The sequence below is a fragment of the Lygodium microphyllum genome, chromosome 29 (genome assembly GCF_053477565.2).
Source record: "Lygodium microphyllum isolate KBCC chromosome 29, Lygodium_microphyllum_v1.1.10, whole genome shotgun sequence".
In the NCBI taxonomy this organism is placed as follows: Eukaryota; Viridiplantae; Streptophyta; class Polypodiopsida; order Schizaeales; family Lygodiaceae; genus Lygodium; species Lygodium microphyllum.
Window position 1 is genome coordinate 19,798,884 of NC_141163.1, and position 12,221 is coordinate 19,811,104.

Below are 12,221 nucleotides of genomic sequence, written 5' to 3' on the forward strand. Positions count from 1 at the left end.
GCTTATTCAACCTTACTTCGATGTATTTCCAAAGAAGTCCTGTTGGCACTCACCTCCTGTACGACAGCTTCAAACATATGGTCGAAGTTGCAATTGATGTACGAGGATCCTTCCACCATGAGGGCCGTTACTCTCTATAGCTAGCTCCAGCAACTGAAGTTTTGAACCCAAAGATACGATTCAATCATTCCCACTTGGAGTTACCCAACTCCAAGACCAGCTTCACATTATGCAGTCTGCCCTATCAGAGGCACATCTTGTTGGTACGGTACTCTACAAGCTTCCTCTGGAGTTTGATGGAGTGGCGAATGCTTTAAGGGCGCAAATATCTACAACTCTTGTCAGTTTTCTTCATATGTCCTCAATGTTACTTGGGCATGAGGTGACTTTGCGACTACAGGGGAGGCTTCCGTCATATTATGGAGGTTTAGTTGAGGCTCTTGCAGCTTCAGAGGGGGTTCGAAGATGAAGAAGTCGAAGGCCCAGTGTTACCAATGTGGCAAGAAGGGTCATTTACGGAATGACTGCAATGAGTTAGTGGCTTCTAGGAAGAACAAGGAGCAGAAGACAAAGCGAGATGCGGACTCCTCCAATGAGTCATCATCCGCCTCAGATTCCGACTCAGCTCCTCCGGCCAAGGCAAAGTTCAAGGCGCAGAAGGGATCCTCTTCTTCAGATCGTGGGAAGGGCTTGGTGGCCCCTTCCTCAACTGCTTTCTAGTGGTGGTGATGCGGTCATCCCTCATAACTCTCCAATGCCAGAGAGGAAGAGTGAGAGGGAGAGGGTGGTGAGATGGGGCAGTCATGCCTCATCTATATTTCTATACAGATGCAAAGGATCTAGAGAGGGATGTCCCTGATGCATCAACCGAAGTCTGGCAAGTTCAAATCCTGGAGCTGGGATTGACATCCAGGTTCATGATGGGCTGGTTACGTGACAGAGAGCAGATGGCTTTGGTCTGGAGCTCACATGAGGGGACACTTTGGCGGTCTGGCCAAAGAAGGGGAATTCATGGTCATTTCTGCGATGTGGCATTGGTGACAAGATGGTCATGCATGCTACATCAAAGGCATTGTTGACAGACATTGAGAGCTACTCTGATCTTCTCTATCTTCAAGAGCTGGTACGATCAACATCCGCATCAGGTTCTCTCCGAGGCACCTTGGTGGTGGCTTGCGCACCCACTACTTGGGTATCCATGGTTCTACTATAATGGACATTGTTGTATGTACTCTGATGCAACATTATCATTGTATAATGTATTGTATCACCCATGATCTGAGAGAGGGTGTTCGCAGATTAGTCAATTCATGGTTGAGTCTGTACATGTGGTACAATAGGCTGGGCATAGAGATATTTCAGGCATTTTATTTGCCAACATTTATTGTGTTTTGGCATTATTTGCAGCCAATCGACTAGCATTTAATGTTGGCCGACCTGTCATATTTTTGGCATTTATTTGGCCTATATATTCTCACGCTCCCTCCTCCTCATTCATTCATCACTTGACAATTCTTGGAGAGAGTGAGCATGTGCCAGTGCCTCCACAGCCGGTGACTCACATTGCTTCTGTACTGTCTCATGTCTTGGTATATGAACTCCATTTCCCGAGCACACATTTGAGTTCTCATCTGTATTGTGTTCTTTCTTTCCCTTGCTCTTTTGTCTTGTGTTTCAACAGTTTATTATAGCTTATGGTTACGCTTCCATTGCTGCATCACTTCTGACGGTCATATGAGGCCGATTTTCCAAACCAAACCTCCTCAAGGATGCCATTATTTAAGGACCTGTTTGGAGAGCGGTTGCAAATGTGAATTGCAGTTTTAAGTGCATCTCCCCAAAATGCATGAGGGAGATTAGCAATGGACAGTATGCACCGCACTCTTTCACATAAGGTCTTATTTTATCTTTCAACCACCCCATTTGAAGAAGGGTTGTAAGGAGCTGTAAGCTCTCTCTTAATTTCATTCCAATCACAAAAAGACTTGAATTCAATAGATGTGAACTCACCCCCATTATCAGTTCTCAAGCATTTCAACTCTTTACCTGTCTGAGTGGTTACAACTGCATAAAAAGTTTTAAAAACAGTAAACACTTCACTTGTCTTTTTCAACAGATAAACCCAAATCTTCCTCAAATAGTCATCAATAAAAGAAACAAAATATGCAGCACCACCCAACGATTTCATGGGCATACTACATACATCAGAATGCACTAAGTCAAAGACATTGGACTTACGAGAGACTCCGGAGTAAAATGAAATTTTTTATTTGCTTTCCAAACTAACAGTCATTACAAAAGTCAAGTTTAGAGCCTTTTCCATCAACCCTTTTCAAAGAGGTAAGGACATCAAGTCCTTTTTGGCTCATATGGCCTAATCTCTTATGCCACAACTCCAAATGACAATCGATTTCAGCAACTGCAAGGAATTTGTCATTCAAAGCTTTACAGTGTAAATAATACAAAGTGCCCTTATTGGTTCCTTTTGCAATCAGCATGGAACCCTTTTTCAATTTCCACAAACCACCACCAAACAGTGTAGTGTAACCATGCAAGTCAAGCTAACCAACAAATAGTAAACTCTTTTTTATGCCAAACATATATCTGACATCTTTCAACACAAGCTCTTGCCCATTATCTAAAGACAAGTGTACAGTGCCAATCCTATCAATGCTGCAAGCATGGTTATTTCCAAGGTATACTTTTCCATAGCTACCTGCATTGAACATAGCGAAACACTCCAAGCAAGGAGTTACATGGAAAGAGACACCAGAGTCTACAATCCAAATTTGAGTGACACCATCATCAACTAACAAAAGTGCATCAATCACATCAGCCTTGCTAATCTGCATATCTTGCATGTGACATACAAGGGCATCATAATCAACTGCACATAATACATCAGCCTCTGTATCCGAAAGCTCCTCTATGACTACATTGGAGGCCACATTGGCCTTTTCCTTGCCTTTGGCTGCCTCAAATGCATCTATCTTATCCCCTTTCTTCTTTTTGTCTCCTGCATTCTTCTTTCTCTCTTGTTTCTTCTTGTAGTACTTGCAATCAAGCTTCTTATGGCCCTTCCGACCACACTGATGGCAAGTAATGTCACTCTTTTCCTTTCCTTTGCTCTTGCTTCCCTCTGTCCACTATTTGAATTTTTCTTTTCAGCCCTACCTCTAACATTATAAGCTGAGTTGCTGCCTTCTCCACTAGACTTATGTCTAATTTCTTCATTCAAGATTGAACCCCTCACACCATCATATGAGAGATTGGGGTTATTGTTGAGAGAAACCACCAAGGTCTCCCAAGAATCAGGTAGTGTCATGATCAGAAAGATCACCTTCAACTTATCATCAAAATCCAAATTTGCATCCTTGAGCTGATTTAAAATGCCAGTAAGTGCACTCAAGTGCTCAACTGCAGGCTTGGACTCATCCAGTTGCATATTCACTAACTTGCGCATTAAATGCACCTGATTAACAGGTGTGGTGATCTCATAGATAGTTTTCAGCTTCTTCCATATTGCATAACCAGTATCTAAACCCTTTACGTCTGTCAAAATGTCATCAGTGACACCCATCTTTATGTAAGCCACAATCTTTTTATTAACTCTCGCCCAATCTGCATCAGACATTTGTACGAGTTTATCTTCCTGCAAAGCATTGGAAGAAGTTGCAGCCATTTTATCACGAACACAAGAGTAAATGCACTGAATTGCAGAAGCACAAGCTGAACCAGCAAATACACTGCTGTTCTTCCCCAAACAGTAATAAATCTCTGCTGTTTTTGCATGAACCAGACATGACACGGGCAAATACTGCAGAAATTTACCAAATTCTGCACAAAATCCCAAATTTTCAGTTCCAACTCTGCATAAATGTCAGCCAATCTGACCCAGCTAAGCAAAATTTTACCAATGCATGAAAAGCCGAAATTTTTCCAGGTCCAATGTCAGGAAATTTTACTCGAATGAGTAAGATTCCGACAAATTTGGCAAAATCCCCAATTTGATTGAGGTCAACACGCCCAATGTCTGCAATTTCTAACACAAATGTCACTTACAGGCATAAATGGGATCAAATCTGGGAAAAGCCCCAAATTTCTCGGCCAGATTTGCACAGATCTGTAATCTGAAATACCACGCGTGAATCCCTGTTAAGGCAAGGGGTCATTTAGAAATTAAAGAAAGTTCTAATTAAGAAAATGACCGGGGCAGTGTTTTGTTGGGGGGATTGGCGGCGCGTTGCGTGGCCTGCTTGCTGACGACCCGTCAAGCAGGTCACCATCCCACGTGCGCCCACTATCCCTGTTTGGTGCGCCTATTGCCTGCCCGCTGGATGCCGTCGCCTAGTGCAAACTGGTCATGCCACGAACTCCTGCCCTTCACGCAACCTGCTTCACACTGCGACTACTGCCCGGTGGTCGCCACACGCTTAGCACCTGCCTCAAATCCTAGTCCCGCCTGTCACTAGTTTGTCCTTCACGTCGACCTGATAGCTGCGCCCAGCTCTTGTCAACTGATCCTGTCGGCTCAAACCAGACTTGTCAGGCAGTCCATGCCGTCTCGGGAAGTGGGCACAACTTGTGCTCTGATACCAATTGTTGGAGATGTCACCAACTGGAGGAGTGAGCAGTAACTCGAGGAGTGAGCAAGTGAGTGAGAGTGATAGAGAGAGAGAGAGAGAGAGTACCATCCAATTTGGGTGTACCAACAATGTGCTGGTACACAAAGAATAAAATGTATTTATACTTGGGGCACGTAAGGGTGCATTGACATGTACAACTAAATAATACACGTGTACTATACACGGAGGTGAATAAAGGACTTTTATCCCAATACTAGAGCTGTCACCAATATCAAGGAATTTGTGTTTGTTGCTACCAAGGCCAATCACCATCAGTAGGAGTTATCGCCATCATCATCTTGCTTGTGTTTGTAGTCAGTCTCTCTCCTCTAGTTGTTGCCATCAACATCTACACTGTCGCCATCGATTTCCACCTATCGCCCAACACAGTCAACTTGCGTTTACTTGTTTTGCAGTCACCAATTTTCTCTCTCCTCAAGTACCTACGTTTTTAATCTTTCTCTCTCTTACACTATCGTTTGCATCATATGCAACCTTCATTGGCTGTGTTTCTTGGTGTTGAATACTTAAAGGCTACCTTTGCTACGATTTTGGATCCATTCGAAGTACGACACACTCTATAACTCATAGGCTCTACCTTGATCCCAGAGATACGAGAGTTCAAGGTTCAGGATTCATTGCGTAGTGTGTTTGCTACATGAGCATTGTATATTCACTATTCATTCACTTTATTATTCATTGTGTTCATTATCTCTGATTTATCCTAACTATGTTATGAGTTTATAGTCTAGGCTTTGGCGTACGAGTGGTTTTGTGCTTTTTGCATTTATAACATTTATTCACACGGTATCAGAGCTAGGTACTCTCTAAGAAACCTTGGCCTGTGATCAGAAAGCTCATCCGCAAAAGTAGGAACAACAAAAGGATCAGATGACTTCAAACACATACACAACACCGCTCTAGCCTCCACAGCCAAACATGGACAGAAATGATCAGGAGTGGGCCTCTCAACTTGCTACTACCTGATCTGACATGGGCGGAAAACCATCGGACTAACATGGAGTCCACAAACCTTATCAAATTTTTGCCGTTCAATATGATCTCATCCTTATGCATAGGGCTCAACAAGAGTTTGAAGATAAGCCTAAGTTTTCTCCTTTAGATTCAATGTACAAAACTAATGATCTTGTAGGACCTTCGAAATATCCACTACAGACCAACCATCTACAAGTGGAACCTAACTCGGATTACAGGTCACTTCCACAGTACTTCTTTCTCCAATGCCGAGTAGAAACCCTATTATTTCATATTCTATGCCAACTAATCCTGTATTTATCGGGAGATGCTCAAGAAGGGACTCTTCAAAACAAGCTTTGGTTTGTGAGTAATGAGAAAGACAGGTATTTCTTCATGAACTCAAAACTAGGTAAGAAGCTAAAAGAAGAACTTGTAAGTATTCCTACCCTTCCTTTTCCTTCAAATGATTTTATTTCTCATGGTCAATATGGAGGAGGTGCATCTTCATCTAGTACATTTAATGGACAAAAGAAACCAACTGTGTTTCCCACAACAAAATCCATCACAAGTCCATTTGGGCTCTCAGCCATCCCTCTCTCTTCTTATATTGCACCTTCCCTTCCACTTCCATTAAGTGCACCACTTTATCCCACACACACCACGCCAAGGGGTTTTGCACATTTAGGCATAGCCTTTAGGACCTCTGTATACCTGTTACCTGTGACAGAAGCTCAATCTCCCACATACATACTTTCGGGTTATCTCTCTGGGAGTTCATCCCAGACATACTCCAGTGTGGATCGTTTGGTATCACAATTTGCCTCTATGGCATTACCTAGTGGACCATCCGATCATTCTGTAGTGCCCCAATCGACACTTGGACAAGGCTATCACGTCCCAGTGCCTCCACCTATACCTATGGTATCATATGGACCTATGTCCGTTTCAATACCTCCACAGCAATCGGCACTCATTGGACATTAGCAACCTAGCCTAACCATTCAAAACCTCAGGTAGGCATAGGGTAAGGCAACATGCGTTCATGCCCCAGAACTTCGTACTAATGATTAGATGTCGTCGCTGGTTCTAAGAAAGACTTTGATTTGTGAGCCCTTGCTCTTATCTCCATGTCAAAAGCAGGCTCGCTTTAGGATTCAAGCTTATCCTTGAAAGCTTGTAGACTCTTTGGTCCAGAAAATAGTTTTTTTTTGTCCTGCCAATGCCTAAAGTCCTTTAAAGTCATTTTTTATTATTACACGTGCCTTGGTCCTTGCCTCCGTATTACAGAGCAAAGGTAAGTGCAAAGCCTCTATACAATAGCTTATACAATACGTTTATATAAAATCCAAACCGGTGGCCCTTTCAATTGGCATCATCAACAGTATCATTAACCAAAAAGTAATGATGGACATCATTAAACCAGAAAAAAGAATACATGAATGAATGTCCTTTCAAGAAAATAATAAATAATACACCTACCAAGACGAGATTCAATCCCACGATTCTTCTCTTTAGTCCCATTCCCTTTTAACCTAGTCTTCTCTTACCCTACTTTAGTTCTATTCGTTGTTTTCCTAGAGAAAATCCTGGAAAGAATGCCCCAAGACTCATTACCTTCCTCGTACCAACAAACCATGCAAGATTCAAGGGATCCTTCCACCAAATTACACTTCAGAGGGCCCTAGAAGGTCTACTCAGCTTACCCCTCATGCTTCATATGCATCATTGTTTACAATTGATTACATTGCATATTTTGAGCCAAACAATTGGCAGGAGGCTCTCCAGGACCCTCTGTGGCGTAAGGCCATGGAGAAGGAATTGGATAGTATTGATCGCAATGGGACTTTGACATTGGTGGATCGTCCTCGTCACAAGTCGCTTATCAAGACGAAGTGGATTTTTAAGATCAAGCTAAAGACTAATGGTACTTTAGACAAATACAAGACTCACCTTGTATTGTAAGATTTCCGAAAAAAGCACGGCATTGACTATGAAGAAACCTTCACACCTGCTACTTGTTTGACATCATTTCGTCTGTTGGTTGCGCTCACTGCCTAGCATGGTTGACCAATCTATCAAATGGACGTTAAAAGTGCCTTTCTAAACGGTTATTTAGAGGAGGAAGTCTATGTGGAACAACCTCCCAGTTTTCTTCCGTTGGCCGAACTAATAAGGTCTTTCACTTGCAAAAAGCTCTTTATGGGTTGAAGCAAGAGTTGAGATCTTGGTACCAACAAAATGCACGAGTTCTTAGGGACTCATGGATACCATTCTACCCCCTGTGATCCAAATCTATACATGTGCACCACTAGTGTTGGGATCAGCTATATCCTACTATACGTTGATGATATATTACTCATTGGCTTAGACTCTATGGCTCTAGCAGAAATTAAGGCACAATTTTGTGCTACATTCGAGATAACAAACTTAGGACTATTATCTTGATTCTTGGATATAGAAATTGTTAGATCCAAGGAAAGTACCTTTCTGTCACAACAAAAGTACGCCCTACAATTGATGGACTAGTATCGCACTGATCAGACATGGCCAATGGCCACGCCTTTAGATCCCACTGTCTATCTACACAAGGATACCTCAGGTCAGAACCTTTTGATACTCATACCTATCATTCTATCGTAGGGAAATTACTCTGGTTGATTCATACTAGGTGCATTCTCAATCGGTTTGCTTAGACACTATTTTAATGCACCTAGAATGTCTCATTGGATTGCTTGTCTCTGTGCATTAAGATATTTAAGAAGTACCTATAGTTATGGACTAACTTATGGTCATGGTTTATGCTTACAAGGGTATATTAATTCTGACAAGGACGGGAGATCCTCACATCCAACATTCCCATGGAGGCTACCTCTACACTTTGGACACAACACCCATCTCTTGGGCTCGCCGTAAGCGAAAAACAATGATGGCTTCTATGAGAGATGGGATAGATCGAAGCTCAGCTAAGAGTACACATTTGACAGTGAAGAGAGTGTGAGAGTGAAGATACGACTCCATATATAATAATCAAAGAGCAATGTGCAACTATAAAGTACAACCCTTAAACCTTAGGGTTGTTAATGTACGTTCAAACCCCAAAGATATAAAGCACGATATGTGCCTGAACTGTGTAACATAAGCACATAAAATAAAAATCTATATAACTAGGAAAAAGAACCTCTCATAACACCTCCATGAAGAAGGCTTTACAGCATGATCATTGGCGGAGAGCGATGGAGCAAGAGCTAGAGTCAATTGAGAGGAATGACACTTGGTACCTTGTGTCGAAGCCTCCTCATAAAAAGATCATTGGAGTCAAATGGATCTTCAAGACCAAGTACCGCAGTGATGGCATGTTGGATAAGCACAAGGCCCACCTTGTTACTAAAGGTTTTGCATGGCACCCAAGCATTGATTTCCATGATACTTTTGCACCTACAGCTTAGAAGATGGCTACTATTCACACAGTTCTTTCCTTGGCTAGCCATAGAAGATGGCCGGTCTATCAACTAGATGTGAAGTCTGCCTTCTTGAATGGGAAGTTAAAGGAGGAGATCTATGTTGAGTAGCCTCCAGGCTTCAGTTCTTCTAATGGTAATGTGTACAAGTTGTGGAAAGCTCTCTATGGCCTTAAGCACGCTCCCTGTGCTTGAAATGAGAAGATTGACTCGTTCCTCCAAGAGAAATTGAGGTATCGAGGTTCCAAAACTGACCCCCAACTTTATGTTCACACATTTGATAGTGGTCGTGTGTTGTTTTTCCTTTATGTAGACAACTTGATTGTGACAGGTGACCATACTTAGATGGTCAAGCAGGCAAAGACATCACTTTATGAGAAGTTTGAGATGACGGATACGGGACTTCTTCATTTCTTTCTAAGTCATGAGATCTATCAGACTCCGAGGGGGATCTTTATTTCCCAATAGCGATATGTACAAGAGCTCTTGACTACGTGTGAGATGGAGGGATGCAAGTCTCTTACCCGAATTGGAAGGCTACTGCTCATTCTGATTTTCCTTTGGCAGATACTACCCGTTATAGGCAGTTGGTTGGCTCCTTGATCTAGCTGCTTAATACTCATGTTGACTTATGTGATGTTGCGAGTGTGCTGACTGAGTTCATGAGTGAATCCCAAGATGGTGCATTGGCAGGTTGCTCAAAGAATTTTGCAATTCATACGCGGGATCCCTGATCTTGGGACCTATTATCCAGCAAGTAACAGTGCTACAAACTTGGTCCTTACAAGATGGAGTGATTTAGATTGGGCTAGCGATATGGATCTTCGGCAGTCCATGACAGGCTATTGCTTTACCTTGGGTGTTGGTGCTATTTCATGGAGTAGCAAGAAGCAACCCACAATTGCTCTATCTTCGACTAAGACGGAGTACCAAGTGGCGTTTTCTACTACATGTGAGACAGTCTAGCTTGGAGAAGCTTGGCTGTTTGCAAAGAGGTCCTACTGTTCTTCAATGCGACAATGAGAGTTGCATTCCAATGGCCAAGAATCCTATGTTTTATGCTCGGACGAAGCATATAGAGATCTAGTACCATTTCATTCGAGAGAAGATTCTGGATGAGACTATTGCCCTGGTCTACTGCAAGACAGAGCACAACCTTGCAGACTTGTTTACGAAGGGGCTTCCTCAAGCTTTATTTCGACTACACTCCAAATCCCTTAGTCTTCTACCATATCTAGGATCTAAGAGGGGAAAGATTGGCATTCCCTAGACAGGCAAGTGTAGTTTTCAACAAGCAGTCCACGTGGTAGGAGCGCAGGCAACTAACGTCAACTGGACACGTGGCAAGGGTAGGTTTGGTCGAACAGTTTTGTCCAATTGACTGCATTTAATGCAACCAACCTACATTATTTTTATGCATCATCAATGGCCTATTTATTGGCCCTAGTTTCCACACTCTTTTACAGTTGTGCTCTTAGTTTTCAGGCTGAAGACCGTGGAGACTGCTCTCAAGGTTCCCGGAGAGTGAGATCTTCGAGGTGGAGACATACGCAGACATACTCTCTACACCCGTGTATATATCTGCATCCTTGTACAACATTCTTTCACTGTAGATTTTTTGCGTGAAGAGACGTGTCTAGCGTGACGGACGTGTCTGGCGTGATGGACGTACCTGGTGTGATGCTGGCGTGACGAGACATACCTGGTGTGATGGACGTGTCTGGCGTGAGCGACGGGATGCTGGCGTGACGGACGTGTTTGGCGCGAGTGATAAGAGCTGACGTGACAATCATGTCCCCGTCCTACAAGAGGCGGCAGTCTAGTGGGAGCAACGGTAGTGACAATAGTTTGGCGGGACTGTCATGAGTGCTGACCCGAAGGAGCTGCTCTGCAAGGTCACGTCTCTGCACAGGGAGACAACCACTGTCCTGCAGGGACACGAATGTACTTAGAATGACATGAATACTGGCCTGTCTGCTGTGTCCTGGGTGAATGTACTGTGGCAGCAGTGACGAATGCAGGCACTCTCAGATTGCACTTACTCTCTCAAACTGACATAAATGAAGGCACAAGGAATGTACTGTGGCAGCAGTGACGAATGCAGACACTCTCTCAGATTGCAGACACTCTCTCAGACTGACATGAATGCAAACTGACATGAATGCAGACACTGTGAATGTACCGTGGCAGCAGTGAAGTATGCATACAGTCTCCCAGATTGCAAACACTCTCTCACACTGACATGAATGCAGACGCTGTGAATGCACTGAGATTGCAGATGTACTTAGACTGATGTGAACCTTGCATGCTGTGTGGACTGGAAACCTGCATGATCTCAGACTGACACACATTAACATTTCATGCTACAGTCATATCTTATGATGCAGTCACATTGACAGTCTATGATATACTGTCTCTAGTTCATGCTAGAGTGATAGTTTATGTCACTGGTTTACTACTCTACTCAGACTGTAAACAGTTTTATGCTATAGCGCATACTATAATTACGATGGAAGAAACTGACAATGAAGGAATCACAAAACCAACCATGGAGACAATGTTTCATACACCGCCAAAGAACACGAGATACAAAACCTATGGGCATAAAACCCGAGATTGGAATGTCTCTCCAGGGTCGAGTAGATATGGGAAGACATCCCGCAAAATTAATGAAACACTATATGAGAAGATGTTGACCATACTCCGTGCTGAAATACGTACCATGAGGAAGGAAATGGAAAAGGACATAATGCAAAAAGAAACAGGACGCACAAAAGGAACCACAAACCACACCGGAACTACAAAAAGAAATGGATGTTTTAAAAAAGGACATGCACACCTATGCAAGTGTGGTGGAAGGCACCCAAAAGAAAATGGAGAATGTTGAGAATACCGTCAAAGAAAATGCAGAATGGATAGATGTGGCAAAAAAGAACAAACGAATGCATGGCAACAAAGTGGAAGTCATGAACGCCACCTTGGAAGAAGAGGCAAAAAGACGGGTACGCGCACTCCACGTAAGAGTGGTTGGACTAGACGAGAAAAGCTCCCCAATTGAAGATGCTACAGCTCTTGCCACCAAAATTGGAGCTACAAATGTACCCATCATTGGGGCTTGGCGAGTCGGGAAGGCTGACACAAAAACAAAAGTCCTCATCTT

At 43.1% G+C, this 12,221-nt stretch overlaps 1 protein-coding gene across 6 annotated transcripts in view; it reads right to left on the bottom strand.

Annotated features, from left to right (window-relative positions):
- The window catches only part of LOC148010428 (uncharacterized), a 67,299-nt gene that overhangs the window by 25,042 nt on the left and 30,036 nt on the right, over positions 1-12,221 (bottom strand). The gene's annotated exons all lie outside the window — the stretch shown is intronic.